The 17,155-nt window shown below is 41.6% G+C and overlaps 1 protein-coding gene and 1 long non-coding RNA gene across 3 annotated transcripts in view; one reads left to right on the forward strand and one right to left on the reverse strand.

Annotated features, from left to right (window-relative positions):
* The window catches only part of LOC123757291 (transforming growth factor beta receptor type 3), a 720,483-nt gene that overhangs the window by 374,393 nt on the left and 328,935 nt on the right, over positions 1-17,155 (forward strand).
* LOC138364281 (uncharacterized) lies at positions 4,798-10,236 on the reverse strand. 2 transcript variants are annotated; one of them, XR_011228390.1, is made up of 2 exons: positions 9,538-10,236; positions 4,798-6,487 (listed from the first exon to the last, which is right to left on the reverse strand). It is a non-coding gene; the product is annotated as an uncharacterized lncRNA (long non-coding RNA). The 2 variants fall into 2 exon arrangements; XR_011228391.1 differs by lacking the exon at positions 9,538-10,236 and adding an exon at positions 9,284-9,531.

Consider the following 17,155-nt stretch of genomic DNA (forward strand, 5'->3'; position numbering starts at 1 on the left):
GTGATTAGGAATCAAATTTCTAGTTTATGGAAAAAAATGAGTTACACAACCCAGGACAACATGGATTTAGAGCGGGAAGATCCTGTCTGTCACAGTTACTCAATCACTATGACAAAATCACAGAAGCCCTAGAAGAAAAGCAAAATGCAGATGTAGTATACACAGACTTTGCAAAAGCATTCGACAAACGTGATCATGGAGTGATAGCACACAAAATGAGGTCAAAGGGAATACCTGGTAAAGTAGGACGCTGGATACTCAATTTCCTGTCGAACAGAACACAAAGAGTAACAGTCAATCAAATAAAATAAATTCTAAGCGCAGTTAAAAGCTCTGTACCTCAAGGTACAGTCCTTGCACCACTGCTGTTCCTTATTCTCATATCAGATATAGATAAAAATACATGTCACAGCTTCGTGTCGTCCTTTGCAGATGACACAAAAATCAGCATGAAAATTACCTCTGCTGAAAACATTGAAAAATTACAAGCAGATATCAACAAAGTTTTTGATTGGGCAGCAGAAAATTACATGATGATTAACAACGATAAATTCCAGGTACTCAGGTACGGCAAAAATGAGGACTTGAAACATAATACAAGGTACAAAACACAATCGAATCTGCCCATAGTAGGTAAACAGCATGTCAAGGATTTGGGAATAATGATGTCCGACGATCTAACGTTTTGGGAGCATAACCAAGCAAATATTGCGTCAGCCAGAAAAATGATAGGATGGATTACGAGAACTTTCAAATCCAGGGATCCCATCACGATGGTTGTACTCTTCAAGTCACTGGTGTTGTCCCATCTCGAGTACTGCTCAGTACTCACTTTCCCCTTCAGAGCAAGAGAGATTGCTGAAATTGAGGGAATACAGAGAACATATACGGCATGCATAGATGCGACAAAGCACCTAAATTATTGGGGTCGTCTCAAAGCTCTCCAAATGTACTCACTAGAAAGGAGGTGAGAGAGATACCAAATAATATACACATTTATTTATTTATTTATGCATATACAAGAATGTACATAAGGAATGTGAGGATACAATTATGGTAATTACAGTCTTGTAAAGCCACTAGCACGCGCAGCGTTTCGGGCAGGTCCTTAATCTAAGAAAATTTTAAGGAGGTAAATACTTGCAAAATTTATAGACAAAAAAATGATAACAGATTACATGGAATGAAAAAAAAAAAGATGAGAGAAAATTATAGGTACAGTATATTAAAGCACATAGGTAGCTATGATTGATTGCAATGACAGCTTAAAATGGTAGTTGACAACAAATTGGTAGGCACAATACAGCAGAAACAATATAAGATTGATTGCAATGACAGCTTGAATGGTAGTTGACAAAAATTGGTAGTCACAATACAGCATATGGCTAGCACATAAAAGAAGACAGCAATGAACACAATGATAAGGTTGTTTGATATTACATAAAAATTATGAGATTGGGTACCACTAGGTACAGAGCAAATTTAAAGCTCAGTGTAGGAAACTAAATAGATGAAGTTAGGTACTTTTTGGTTTTGCTTTTAAATAAGGCAAAAGTTTTACAGTTTTTCAATTCACTAGGGAGTGAGTTCCATAGACTAGGTCCCTTAATTTGCATAGAGTGTTTACACAGATTAAGTTTGACCCTGGGGATATCAAAGAGATATTTATTTCTGGTGTGGTGATAATGGGTCCTATTACATCTGTCCAGGGAGAGTTTCAGAGCATGGTTTGCATTTAAGAACAGGGTTTTGTAAATGTAGTTGACACAAGAGAATGTGTGGAGGGAGTTAATATTTAGCAAGTTTAGAGATTTAAACAAGGGAGCTGAGTGTTGTCTGAAAGCAGAGTTAGTTATTATTCTGATAGCAGATTTTTGCTGTGTGATGATGGGCTTAAGGTGGTTTGCAGTGGTAGACCCCCATGCACAGATACCATAATTAAGATAGGGGTAGATTAGTGCATAATATAGTGAGAGGAGAGCAGAGTTAGGAACATAATATCTGATTTTGGAGAGTATACCAACTGTCTTAGAGACTTTCTTAGTTATGTGTTAAATGTGGGTGCTGAAGTTGAGTCTCTTGTCTAGGAATAGGCCAAGAAACTTGCCATCATTTTTATTACTGATGTTAATGTTGTCTATCTGTAGCTGAATTGCATTTGATGATTTGCTTCCAAATAAGATGTAGTAAGTCTTTTCGATGTTTAATGTTAGTTTGTTCGTTGACATCCATAAGTGGACTTTTTTTAATTCATTATTCACAACATTATTTAGTGTATGTGGGTTGAGGTTTGAGTAGATAAGGGTAGTATCGTCAGCAAACAATATAGGTTTGAGAATATTAGAGACATTAGGCAGATCGTTTATATATATAGAAATAGAAGAGGTCCTAAGATGCTGCCCTGTGGCACTCCAACGGTAATTGGTAGAGTGGAAGAAGTTGTATCATTGATGGTTACATATTGGTGTCTGTCACTAAGATAGGATCGGATGTAGTCAAGGGCAAGGCCTCGGATTCCATAATGCTGGAGTTTAAGTAAGAGGTAGTTGTGATTAACAGTATCAAAGGCTTTTCTTAGGTCAATGAAGAGTCCAATCGGAAACTCATTTTTGTCAAGGGCTGAGTAGATAATGTCAAGGAGACTAATGACTGCATCATTGGTACTCTTTTGGGACCGGAAGCCAAACTGGCAGGGGCTGAGTATGTCGAATTTTACGAGGTAGGAATAGAGCTGTTTGTAAATAATTTTTTCAAATATTTTTGATAGAATGGGTAGATTTGATATTGGTCTATAATTGTTTATGTCCGCCGGATTGCCTCCTTTATGGACTGGCGTTACTCTTGCTTTTTTGAGGATATCAGGGAAGGTGTGACACTCTATAGATTTGTTGAACAGTAGTGCTATGGGTGGGGCAAGGGCATGGGAGGCTCTCTTGTACACAATGGACGGAATTTCACTGGTGTTCCCTGCCTTGGTTTTTAGAGAGTGTATGATGGACACAACATCTGCCGGGCTGATTGGTGAAAGGAGAAGAGAGTTTGGATAGCTGCCTGAGAGATATGTGTTAATATGTGTCTGAGTCTGTGGGATTTTACTGGCAAGATTAGCACCAACCGATGAAAAGAAACTATTAAATTCATTTGCCATTTCTAAATCAGTTGACGGTATATCCCCATCCTTGTAGAGTTTTATTTGGTTATGTGAGTGTTGTTTAGTTCCTAGGATACTAGAGATAGTTTTCCAAGTGTTTTTCATGTTGCCTTTTGCTTCATTGAATCTATTCACATAATATGCAAGTTTTGCCTTTCTTATGATACTGGTAAGCATTGATGAGTACCTTTTAGCTACTTCCTTTGAAACTAGGCCAATCCTAACTTTCTTTTCATATTCATGTTTCTTGTTGATTGAGTTGAGAATGCCACTTGTGAGCCATGGATTGTTTAATCTTTTGTCAGTTACTTGCTTTGTAAGAAGGGGACAATGAAGGTTGTAGAGGCTTAGAGTTTTGGAGAGGAAGAGGTTAGCTAATGAATTTATATCATGGGTATTATTGAATTCAGAATCCCAGTTAATATTGTGAAGTGCCTCTGTAAGATTGTCTAAAGCTGATTCACTGTGTAGCCTAAATGAAAGTTTCTTGCTTTTTGGTGGTGTTATGTCCATGTTCGCTATGAGAAAGGTAGGATAGTGGTCAGTTGTTCTGTCGTAGATTATACCAGATACAAGGGGAGCTGTTATGTTTGTCCATATGTGGTCCAAGGTAGTGGCTGATGTTTGAGTGACTCGGGTAGGTTTGGTGATAGTGGGGATTAGCATACAGGAGTTCATGCTGTTAAGGAAATAGTCAACTTGAGAGCAGTTTTGTTGACCCAGGTCAATGTTAAAGTCTCCTCCCAGAATGATGTGGTTTTTGTTGAGATTGTTGTTTATAATAAGATTCCTTAGGTTGTCTGAGAAAGAAGCTATGTTAGTATTGGGAAATCTATAGATGGCTCCAAAAGTCAAAGAGGATTTAAGGGATTTAATTGTAAACTGAGCAAAAGTATATTCACAGTAGTCATCTCTGTCACTAATAACACTGTTGCAGATAAATGTATCTCTGTAATATATAGCTGTGCCACCACCTTTTTTATTAGGCCTACAGTTATGAATGGCTTTATAACCAGCTAAGTTGTAGAGTTGGGTATAGTCTTTATTTAGCCAAGTTTCTGTTAAAATAATGAACGATAGGTTAGTACCTAGTGCTGTGAGTAGTGCATTTAAATCGTCAAAATGTTTACCAAGTGATCTAACATTTTGGTTGTAAACTGATAGACAGGTGCTATTTTGGAGTTTGTTTTTAGCCAGGTGTGCTGTGAAATACTTACAATAATGATGATCAATGTGCTGGTTGGTATAGATATGAGACAGAAGATTTTGATCAGGATCAATATCAGTGTGCATAGAGATGCAGAGGGATCACGATACAAGATACACGATAAAGCAAAACACAAGAATAAGAGCAGATACAATAAAATAGTAACAATTTAGAAGTAAAATAAAGATCCAATAGATAGCCAGGGAGGACACAGAAGTTACATAAAATAAAACACAAAAAATCAGTAGAGACTGACAATATAAATGTAAAATAAAAAATAATAAGAAAAATAATAATCATAAAAAAAAATGATCTTGAAGATAATTAGCTTAGTAATGGTTAATTAACAGGGTAATAAAAAGCCCTAGGTTTAGTGACAAGGGGATTAACTAAGAACAAATAATTAAGAGTTTTCTGAGGTTGGAAGAAAACGTGCTCAGATTGGGGACTTGTTTATTTTATAATGAATAATAAATTAATATATAAAATTAATATATAATAAATTAATTTATTATATAAATTAATAAATAACAAATTAATAGATAAAATTATTATTATATAATAAATAATAATAATAACAACAAATAGTATAATGATAAGCAATTATTTTAATGAATCAAATAGCTAATTTGGATGAATGATAAATAATTATTGACTAGTGCATAACAATAAAGTATTAAGGAATAATTATAATGAATAATCCTTAATGATAAAGTAGAGATCAATTACAATTAATAACTACATCCATAGGTAGTAAATGAAAGTTGCATTAATTAGACTAATTACAATTCATGGGAATATTTCTTAGCTATCTGCAGGCTTATCACTTTGGGGGTTCCGGCGGAGCACCCCCAATCCCGGGAGGGCCAGCGGGAGAAGGATTAAGGAGAAGGGGTTCCTTACTCTTACTAGCACGTAGACTGGGCAAAGGATTAGCTGCGGACAGCGGGACACTTGGGGACCGGCGCTGCACCCCCACCGCAGGCCAGCTGGCCGGACCCCCCCCCGAAGGGCGAGGCCCGCTGGTCGCAAGGAGGCCTCAGAATGGCAGTGCAACAACGTCCCGGACGTAGTCAGCTGGGTGTTGCAGCTGGTTGCTGGACCCGCCGTTAACTCCGATGGCTAGCCGTCAAGAGAGCCGAGTGGCCCTGTCAATTCTAAAGGTAAGAGTGCGTGGTCGGCTGAAGGCGAGCCTATCTCTGCGAGGGCGGCGCGAATTAATCGCCCTGAGGAAGTGTTGCCTGTTCACTGGGCACAGGCCGGGTAGAACTTGCCGGGGGGCGCTCGCTGGGCTAGGGTATGCGTGCGCCCTGCACTGCGCTTGTAGGATCCGAAGAGTGTCGATTCCTGACCATGTAAGCGATACCTGGTCCAGTCGGAGCGTGCGTCGATTTTTTGTTGCGTAGATCACCTCCCCCAGGCTGAAAGATATAAGGCAGTAAGGGTGGGCAGAAGCGGCACGCAGTGTTATCGTGACAGGCAAGGGCACAGACGAGAGGGAAACCCTAGCTGAATCAATACGGAGACGTAAAACGGGGGGAGGGAGCCCGGCACAGGAATTAAGAGATTCCTTAATTAACAATCCTGGATGAATAAAGAGTTTTCCGAACTATTATACTGAAGCAATGAAGGGGGCTAACAATTCTAAGAATCTTCCAGCAAACAGAAGGGGGAAGTACCTTTGCTAAGAGCAAAGGTGGGAGAAAGCCAGTAGGAGAACAGCAAAGAAGCACAAAGCAACTATAAACAGGGATGATACGAAACACTATAAATCTTGAATATAACAATACATATACCAAGAACGGGTATATACAATAAAGCAATATATACATAAACCATAAAATGGAATAAGAACCAATTCTTAAAGCCAAATCTATAACATGCTTGTGTCCTAAGCGGATGTAGAATGTGAGCGGGGAACATTACCCTTGGTCTCCATCCCATCTCTGCCTCCAGACGGGTGATAGGGCTGGATAGAAGCCAAGGAGTCTGCCTTAAGTGGCCGCTGAGTGTAGTCTTGTGTTGTCAACGAGCGTCTGCAAGCCGCAGCTAGTGCGCCGTGAACTTCGGCTACATCTTTTAGAACAGGAGCAAAGTGAAATCGACGGCAGGGAACCGTCATCGAGTAACTGTAATAAGGAATAATATTAAGAATACAATGTCGTAAATAATCGTACAATGTAAGAATACAATGTAATATCGTAAATAACCGATGACGGCAAGTGCCGCAGAATGGAAGAAAAATAAATTGCTGGGCGCAACGTCGGGTGGAACGCTTCAGCTGGAGGTTCCTGACTGAATCATCGGCTGCCGGGAAGCCTAAGATGGAACTGGGGTGTTAGCAGCTGTAACATCGTCTGCTGAAACTAGCCGAGTCTGTGAGGGCGCCCGCTGCAACAGCTACGGCCGAGCCACCAGCTGGCCCATCCTCTGCAGGAACAACACCGGCTGGGACAACGTCGTTGTAAAAGCTTAACAATGTAATAAATTATATTACATGAATAATCTTAAATAAAATGGTGTAAATAATAAAATTATAAACCAATTATAACTATAATTAATTATAAATAATTATAAATTGCAAAACAAAGTATGCTCAAAATGAAGCTGGACTATAACTCTCTAGAGAAACGGGATTAACACTGAGCCGAGGTAAATACAACCAAATACAATAACGTAAAGGAGTGAAAAAAGACACGTCAGCTGGAACTTCGCGACCAGCGGCCTAGGAGGCTGCTGTGACATCCGGGCTACACCGGGCAGACAACACGTCTGGGTAAACCAGCGGCCTGGGAGGCCGCAGTGACATCCGGGCTACACCGGGCAGACAACACGTCTGGGTAAACTAGCGGCCTGGGAGGCCGCAGTGACATCCGGGCTACACCGGGCAGACAACACGTCTGGATAAACCAGCGGCCTGGGAGGCCGCCTAGCTATATGACCAAATAAATATAAAACTGAAACATCGCCGGCTTAACTCGTCACAGGAAGGACGTCGGCTGGGAAGCAGCAGTACCTTCCGACTAAATTGAGGAATAAACTGAAAGTTTAATCGCGGCAGAAAAGTTGTATAAAACATATAGCAAACGCAATGCATAAATTGCAGTAACAAATTGCTGAGGGAAATGGCTCATAAAACAAGTGCAGGAATAATCTAAAGTCAGAGGCTTGCTCCATGCTAAATTGAGGAAGACTTTAATCTTAATACACGTCATGACTGGGAGACTAAGGATATAACAAGTTATTTTAGTAAGCGTTTGGTTAATGATGGAGGAACGTAAATCACCAAAACAGGAGCGGGCTCCTGTTTACTAAATTGACATGGAAATACGAATTCTTTTACGAATAGATTTTTTTTTTTTTTTTTTTTTTTTTTTTTTTTTTTTTTAAGGCAGGAGGTGTAAGCAATGCTATAAATTTCCTAAATTTGCCGCGTAATGAAACTAATCAAGCTGAAAGTCTAAATAAAGGAATGTAATAAAATTGAACAGAATTAATTAAAAATGACCGCAATAATTAGAATTAAATCCATTACTCGTAAACCCTCTTGTATATATGTACCTTACCTAAATAAACATTTGATTTGATTTGAAGTAGCTCAAGCGGCAGACCGCACGGCCAGGCGTTATGCTGGACGCTGAAAACTTGGGATGAGGAAGGGGCCCGCGTAACCGGGCACTCCAGGCAGACCAACATCTGGTACACGCGACCAAGGAAAACACGGGAATATTGTGCTACAGCATTCGAACGAAACGTGGTGGAATTGACGTACCGGGCTACACCGGCCAGACGAAAACGTCTGGGTACGAATGTGCCGGCTATACCAGCCGGACGAAATGTCTGGGAGCAAATGTACCGGGCTACACCGGCCAGACGAAACGTCTGGGTACGAACGTGCCAGCTAATCCAGCTGGACGAAACGTCTGGGAACAAATGTACCGGGCTACACCGGCCAGACGAAAACGTCTGGGTACGAACGTGCTGGCTATACCAGCTGGACGAAACGTCTGGGAACAAATGTACCGGGCTACACCGGACTTACGACAACGTCTGGGACAAACGTGCGGGCTAAACCGGCCCGACGAGACGTCTGGAGACGCCTACAACTAACACATCCTGGTTGACTTTACATAATCACATAAAAGGCAAAGCAGAGGTTAAACAAACATAAATGTAAAACCAGCAAAGGAACACGCAGCTTGACACCGCATAAAAATCATTAATACTGTAAATTAAGGAAACTTATGGAAAAACAAATCCATAAAACAAAGCTAGGGGGCCAGAGGCCTGTGACACTGCAGCTAGCCTAACCTAGCTAACTTTACCTAATAACTTAAAGGCAATAGCAAAAGTTAAACAAACAAATGTAAAACCAGCTAAAGAAACATGCAGCTTGACACTGCATAAAATTCAATAATAAATTAAGGAAACTTATGGAAAAACAATTCTATGAAAACAAAGCTAGGGGCCAGAGGCCTGTGACACTGCAGCTAGCCTAACCTAGCTAACTTTACCTACTAACTTATAGGCAAATGACCAAAAGTTAAAACAAACCAGCTAAAGAAACATGCAGCTTAACACTGCATAAATTTCAGTAGTAAATTAAGGAAACTTGTGGGAAAACAAGTCCATGAAAACAAAGCTAGGGGCCAGAGGCGTGTGACACAGCAGCTAGCCTAACCTAGCTGACTTTCCCTAATAACTTAAAGGCAATAAGCAAAAGTTAAATAAACCTAAATGTACAACCTGCAAAAGAAACATGGGGCTTGACACTGCGTTAAATTCATTAATAAGTTAAGGAAACTTATGGAAAAACTAGTCCATGAAACAAAGCTAGTGGCCAGAGGCCTGTGACTCGGCAGCTAGCCTAACCTAGCTGACTTTACCTAATAACTTATAGGCAATAAGCAAAAGTTAAAACAAACCTGAATGTAAAGCCTCACGTCGACTGGGTGAGGGTGGGGGTGGGATGTTCAGGCCTCCTCCCGAGTGTGCTCCAAATTACAGACACCTACTGGAGAAAAACCAGTGCCCCATAACACCGAGGGGCACCACCCCCTCTAGGACCACTGCACCTGCATTTGGTCACCAAGGCTGAACCAGCAGGCGTGCATCAGAGCGCGCGCGCCAACACAGAGACAAACACTGGTCCGACGCGCCAACAAAACACAAACACTACCTTAAATGTTGAGAAGGGTAGGACGCCCCTGACGGGACGCTCCTCGTCGTTGTCGAGAGGAACTGGTGTAGGGTCCATGCTGGGAGAACAGTTGAGCGGCTAAACTTCTGTGTTTACGACTCGCTGAGCAGCAGTGAGTCGTTATGTAAGAGCAGCTGCTGGCTTGGGGAAAGGGGGCCTTATAATATTATTAGTCTCCGTCCCGGTTTATATAACCTCGGGTCAATGCGCGCGCTGCTTGGGGCGGTTAAAGTCGGCTTCCAGACATACGTTTTCTTCCACTCAGAAAACCCACCGTTTTTGGGAAACAGTGTTCTTTATAAAACAGGCAAAGATGACAAACAAAAAATAAAGTAAAAATTAAAATAAAAATAAAAATAAACACCTTTGGAAAGGAAAGGCAGAGCTTAAGTACACTTTGGTTGTATGTGAGACTACAAATTATGTTCTGGTTATTCAGCTGATATCCCACAGTCATCCAGGAAAGAAGTGATGTGTGCTTCAGTGGTTATGACAAGTTTTTCCAGAGTCAGTCTTCCTAGCTATTATTTTACCATCGCGCACAAAACAATGTTTAATAGCAGTGGATCTATTGCGAATTCCACGTAGTTTAAATAAGAGATTTTGTCTGAATCTGGTAAGACATTCGTTCACATAAACCTTGGATTTCCTAGCGACTGCAGCAGTGATAAGGTCTGACTTGCGGGAGCAGCTATCTAACTTCACGCGTATCCTTCTGTTGTTTGCACCAGATGATTTGGTACCCACTCTATAAGCTGACTTAATGTCTCTTGCTTCGATTGAATAATTCAACTTAGTACGCAATTCCTGGATCACGATGGCAGTACAGTCTTCTCTGTCAGTTTCATGGGGAAAATCCTGTGATGAGATGATGACAGAATCAAGGAGCTTAAGTTGGTCTGATTCGTCTTGGGTTGCAGTGTGTTGCTGTTGTAGGGAGTTAAAGTGGTTCTCTAACTTTTGTAACATCTCTTCTTGCTTCTTAGAGGTTTCTGCTGGTTTAAAGTTAGTAACCGAGATCCGAAGAGAGCTTAATTCATGTTCGAGGTGGCCGACTCTGGCAGACAGATCTTGGTTAGCCTTGTGCATTGCCAAAGCATCACTCTTAAGCTTCATTATCAGGTCCGACTGCTCTCGGATTATAGACTTTTGGTCATCATGTATTTGAGTTAATAATCTGAGCCATGGATTATCAGCGGGACGCTTAAAGTCAGTACATGGGGAGGCAGCTCGTTTAAGTTGCTCCATATGGTTACATAACTGTTGTAAGGCTCGAGTCAGTGACGACGCTTCAATCAGCTGGGAAGGTTTGTTATTGTTGACGCAGGGAGGGTCGGTACTCCCCCCGGTAGCCCCTAAGGGGGAGACAGCCGCATTATTCCTGTTGCTAGCTTGGCTGGTTGGGTTCATCCTGATAGGTGTGCTATCATTCTTTACGGCCTTGCCGAGCTTAGAATTGTTTAGCATGGTAGCAGCAGAGATGTATGCAGCAGATGGGGTAGACTTGTTGATATGGCAGCAGCAAACGTCAGGTTAGCTTCCTCCAGGGAGCAACACTAATGAGGTCGAGATGAGGTAGTAGGTTAGGTTTTGTCGAATATTTCGGTCACATTTAGGTCACTGGGTACTTAGCTGCCTTCTGGGGTTGTTACATCATGTTAGGGATGTGTGTGGACTCAAGGAGCAGCTGATAAAGTTGGAGGGGGAGCAGGGTCGTCAGGAGCGGATGAGCGTTCGAGCGTGCATGGAAAATACTGGAAGGCCAGGTCCCTAATCTACACAGTAAAATAACAACGTACTAGAGTGAACGATATGGAAGAAAATGCAGAATAGAACCAGCGAAGAGCAGAGGTGCCATAGGCACAATCAGAGAATACTGTATAAACATGAGAGGTCCACGGCTGTTCAACGTCCTCCCAGCGAGCATCAGAAATATTGCCGGAACAACCCTGGACATCTTCAAGATAAAACTAGACTGTTGTCTAAAAGACGTTCCGGACCAACCGGGCTGTGGTGGATATGTGGGCCTGCAGGCCGCTCCAAGCAACAGCCTGGTGGACCAAGCTCTCAGAAGTCATGCCTGGCCTCGGGCCGGGCTTGGGGAGAAGAACTCCCAGAACCCCATCAACCAAGTATCAACCAGGCCTGCAGGCCCACATATCCACTACAGCCTGGTTGGTCTGGCACTTCTTGCAAGAACCTGTTGAAGTGCCTCTTGAATACATCCACCATTGTTCCTGCAATATTTCTAATGCATGCTGGGAGGGTGTTGAACAGCTGTGGACCTCTGATGTTCAGACAGTGTTCTCTGATTGTGCCTATGGCACCTCTACTCTTTATTGGTTCTATTCTACATTTCCCTCCGTACCTTTCGCTCCAGTATGTTGTTATTCTACTGTGCAAATTTGGGTCCTAGCCCTCCAATATCTTCCATGTATATATTATTTGATACCTTTCTCGTCTCCTTTCTAATGAGTACATTTTGAGAGCTTTGAGACAGTGCAAATAATTTAGATGTTTTATCGTTTAATCGCACATCTCTCCGTGTATATACAAATGGTGTAGATACACTTGGTGTATATATACACACTTGGTGAACTGTAGTCCTGAGTCCGCAACTACACTCTTCTTGCTGGTTGGTCAGTGTTCTTGTTTGGTTGGTGGCCATTATTGTTCTCCAAAGGTTGATAGGCCTTAAGCAGAAAACACGAGACAAGCTCACTAGTGTATTATCAGGTCGAGCTCCATCTCTTGAGCCCCACATTTTATTAGTGCATGAAGGTCTCAAGCATTACCCCCAAGCCCCGCCTCTCTTCCTGCTGCTTAAGTCTTCATGTTGACAGTATGTGGCAGAGTTCCTTGAAGGGCAGTTGTACATTAATGGCCGTTTGGGTTGATGTGTGAAAGCATCTGAATGTGTATATGTAAATGCTACACGGAATTCATTTATAGAAATCCATATATGTTTTTGTGCTTCAACTGACACGACTGTCACAAGCAAGGAAAATAAACCTAAAGAGAGAGATTGAAGAAATAGAGCAGACGTTGAAGCGATCATACGAGTCTGAGGAAATGGGATTGGAACAGAAAGCTATACAAGAGATAGAGAAAAATCTGAAATATTTGTTCACATATGCAAAATCAAAATCAAAAACCTCCACCAGTATTGAACCTTTAATTACAACCGAAGGTAAGTACACAGATGACTACAAAGAAATTAGTGAAGTTCTAAGAGGCCAGTATGAAACACAACAATAAAATGTTTAGCACACCAAAATGAAATTTGAAGATCCAGACAGCTTCTTTATGAATGACATCCAAGCTACAGATAATATAACCGATATTAACATGAACTCAGAACACTTGGAAAGCGAAATTGACAACATGCCCATGCACTCCAGTACCAGTAATGCAAGCGCTCAGTGTAGTATGGAGAAAGAGCCTGGATACAGGGGAGATACCAGCAGCACCTAAATCTGCAGATATAGCTCCTCTGCACAAGGCGGGGGGGGGGGGGGGGAAGTAAAGCTTTGGCAAAAAAATATAGACCAGTTGCACTAACATCACACATAATACAAGTTTTTGAACCAGTGATTAGGAATCTGCTGCTGCCCGAAATCTTAGCGAAGTATCCAAAATTTGCTTACTGTAAGTAATGCATGCACATGACTGTAAAGCTGCTGCCCAGTTGGGTGGGTGTGCAGCACATGACTGTAAAGCTGCCGCCCAGTTGGGTGGGTGTGCAGCACATGACTGTAAAGCTGCCGCCCAGTTGGGTGGGTGTGGAGCACATGACTGTAAAGCTGCTGCCCAGTTGGGTGGGTGTGGAGCACATGACTATAAAGCTGCCACCCAGTTGGGTGGGTGTGGAGCACATGACTGTAAAGCTGCCACCCAGTTGGGTGGGTGTGGAGCACATGACTGTAAAGCTGCCACCCAGTTGGGTGGGTTTGCAGCAAGACTAGTGTGTGACTCACCATAGATGTAAAGTGCCTTGTAAAGGCTCACTGTTGTGAGCCTCTTGTTGAATCACTTGTAACACAAAAGATTATTGATGTGTGTACTTGTGTGTGTGATTAAATATGTATGTGTATGTATATATGTATACTTATATATACATACATGTATATATATGAGAATGTGCCTCAATGCCAACAGTGACTGCCCAAACAGGTACAAGAGGAGTGTTGTTAACGCTTATGTCGACCGTGCTCTCAGCCACAGCTCAGGATGGAAGCAAGTCGCTGAAGAACTCTGTAGGGTAAGGCAGGTCCTAGTCAACAACTGCTTCTCCAATGGTTTCGTTGAAGACATCATAAGAAGGAAGGTGAAACGCCATGCAACCTCTGAAGAGACAACTAACACAACACCTGTACCCCCTATTAGACTATTTTACAGGAACTTCTTTTCCACAGCTCATAAAACGGAGGAAAGGGTCCTGAAAGATATTGTTAATAGAAACGTTATCCCTACAGACAATAATCAGAAGATACAATTGACGATTTACTATAAAACCAAGAAAACTGCCAACCTACTCATGAGAAACTCTCCAGACACAAAGCAGAACGCTTTGAAAGAGACCAATGTCGTCTATGCCTTCAAATGTCCACTTGGGGACTGTAAGCCTCAAAGAACTCAGTATATAGGCAAGACAACAACATCTCTTTCCAGGCAATTAACGATGCATAAGCAACAGGGCTCCATTAAGGAACATATAATCTCTTCCCACAACCAGACCATCACCAGAGAAGTCTTGACAAAAAACACAGAAATCATCGATAGATACAGCGATAGCAAGTCAACACCAGCAATCAACAGCCAATTAATGCACAACTATATTCTACCCACTTCAAGACTCCGCACCAATATAGAAGCCTCAAGAAATATGGGCCAATAGGCCCTTTGCATTTACTTCCATTCTTCCCTTTAACTTACCCAATATTATACCCAGTTTTGGATACCTCATCCAAAACTGTTGTAACATATCACCTCACCCAAATGCAGGTATATAAAATGAAAAGCCGTTTGAATTATAGCATAGTATGAAATCTGTTTAGTGTTTGCAGGTTATAGGTGTGTGTGTGTGTGTGTAAACTAAAGTCTTTGAAAATATAATAAGTTATTACGAAACGCGTTCAAGTGTCGCGTCAGACTAGAAATAAAAATGAATTTTGGAGAACTGATTTTTCAATTACCATCGACAGTGAAAAGAAACATAAGAAATATTGAGAAAATTCGTGTAAGAATTATTAATCTTATTTTTCGGTCATATTTGATAATATATATATGAGAATGTGTACATGTATATATAACATTAATAATTTTGTAACTAGCGTCAAAAATTTTTATTTGCTTAGCTAAACGAGCTAGAGGGTTCAGTTCCTGAACCGATTATGTGCCTCTGTAACTCTTTACACCACCGCCCACGGGATGGGTATGGGGTGCATAATAAAGAAAGAAATTAATAATAATTAGGAATCAAATTTCTAGTTTTATGGAAAATAATGAACTAAACAACCCAGGACAACATGGATTTAGAGCGGGAAGATCCTGTCTGTCACAGTTACTCAACCACTATGACTATGACAGAATCATAGAAGCCTTAGAGGAAAAGCAAAATGCAGATATTGGATGCACAGATTTTACATAGGCACTCGACAAATGTAACCATGTAATGATAGACCATAAAATGAGATGAATAGGAATAATGGATAAAGTGGGGCGTTGGATTTTCAACCCTGTCAAACAGAATGCAGAGAGTGACGGTCAATCAAATAATATCAAGTCCAAGTGCAGTGAAAAGCTCTGTACCCCAGGGCACAGTCCTTGCACCATTGCTATTTCTTATTCTTACCTGGTTGATACCTGGTTGATGGGGTTCTGGGAGTTCTTCTACTCGCCAAGTCCGGCCCGAGGCTAGACTTGACTTATGAGAGTTTGGTCCACCAGGCTGTTGCTTGGAGCGGCCCACAGGCCCACATACCCACCACAGCCCGGTTGGTCCGGCACTCCTTGAAGGAAACAATCTAGTTTCCTCTTGAAGATGTCCACGGTTGTTCCTGTAATATTTCTGATGCTCGCTGGGAGGACGTTGAACAACCGTGGACCTCTGATGTTCATACAGTGTTCTCTGATTGTGCCCATGGCACCTCTGATGTTCATACAGTGTTCTCTGATTGTGCCCATGGCACCTCTGCTCTTCACTTGTTCTATTCTGCATTTTCTTTCATGTCGTTCACTCCAGTACGTTGTTATTTTACTGTGCAGATTTGGGACCTGGCCCTCCAGTATTTTCCATGTGTATATTATTTGGTATCTCTCTCGTCCCCTTTCTAGTGAGTACATTTGGAGAGCTTTGAGACGATCCCAATAATTTAGGTGCTTTATCTCGTCTATGCATGCCATATATATTCTCTGTATTCCCTCTATTTCAGCAACCTCTCCTGCTCTGAAGGGGGAAGTGAGTACTGAGCAGTACTCAAGACGGGACAACACAAGTGGTTTAAAGAGTACAACCATTGTGATGGGATCTCTGGACTTGAAGGTTCTCGTAATCCATTATATCATTTTTCTGGCTGACGCAATACTTGCTTAGTTATGCTCCCTAAACGTTAGGTCGTCGGACATCATTATTCCCAAATTCTTGACATGCTGCTTTCCTACTATGGGCAGATTCGATTGTGTTTTGTACCCTGTATCATGTTTAAGATCCTCATTTTTGCCGTATCTGAGTACCTGGAATTTATCACCATTAAACATCATGTTATTTTCTGCTGCCCAATCGAAAACTTTGTTAATATCTGTTTGTAGTTTATCAATGTCTTCAGCAGAGGTAATTTTCATGCTGATTTTTGTATCTTCTGCAAAGGATGACACGAAGCTGTGACTTGTGTTTTTGTCTATATCTGATATGAGAATAAGGAACAGCAGTGGTGCAAAGACTGTGTCTTGAGGTACAGAGCTTTTAACTGTGCTCGGATTCGATTGTACTTGATTGACTGTTACTCTTTGTGTTCTGTTCGACAGGAAATTGAGTATCCAGTGTCCTACTTTACCAGTTATACCCATTGACCTCATTTTCTGTGCAATCACTCCGTGGTCACATTTGTCGAATGCCTTTGCAAAATCTGTGTATATGACATCTGCATTATGTTTTTCCTCTAACGCCTCAGTGATTTTGTCATAGTGGTCAAGTAGCTGTGAGAGGCATGATCTTCCTGCTCTAAATCCATGTTGGCCTGGATTGTGGAGGTCATTGGTTTCCATGAATCTAGTGACCTGACTCTTGATCACTCTCTCAAATACTTTTATTATGTGGGACGTTAGTGCAACTGGTCTATAATTCTTTGCCAATGCTTTGCTACCATCCTTGTGTAGAGGGGCAATGTCTGCTGCTTTAAGCGCATCTGGTATTTACCCCGTGTCCAAGCTCTTCCTCCACACTATACTGAGTGCCTGTGCTACTGGCACTTTGCATTTCTTTATAAATATTGAATTCCATGAGTCTGGACCCGGGGCCGAGTGCATGGGCATATTGTCAATTTCTCTTTCAAAATCTGCCACGCTCGTGTTGATATTTATCGTGGTGATCTTATCT

This window comes from Procambarus clarkii, chromosome 13 (assembly GCF_040958095.1).
Source record: "Procambarus clarkii isolate CNS0578487 chromosome 13, FALCON_Pclarkii_2.0, whole genome shotgun sequence".
Taxonomy (NCBI): Eukaryota; Metazoa; Arthropoda; class Malacostraca; order Decapoda; family Cambaridae; genus Procambarus; species Procambarus clarkii.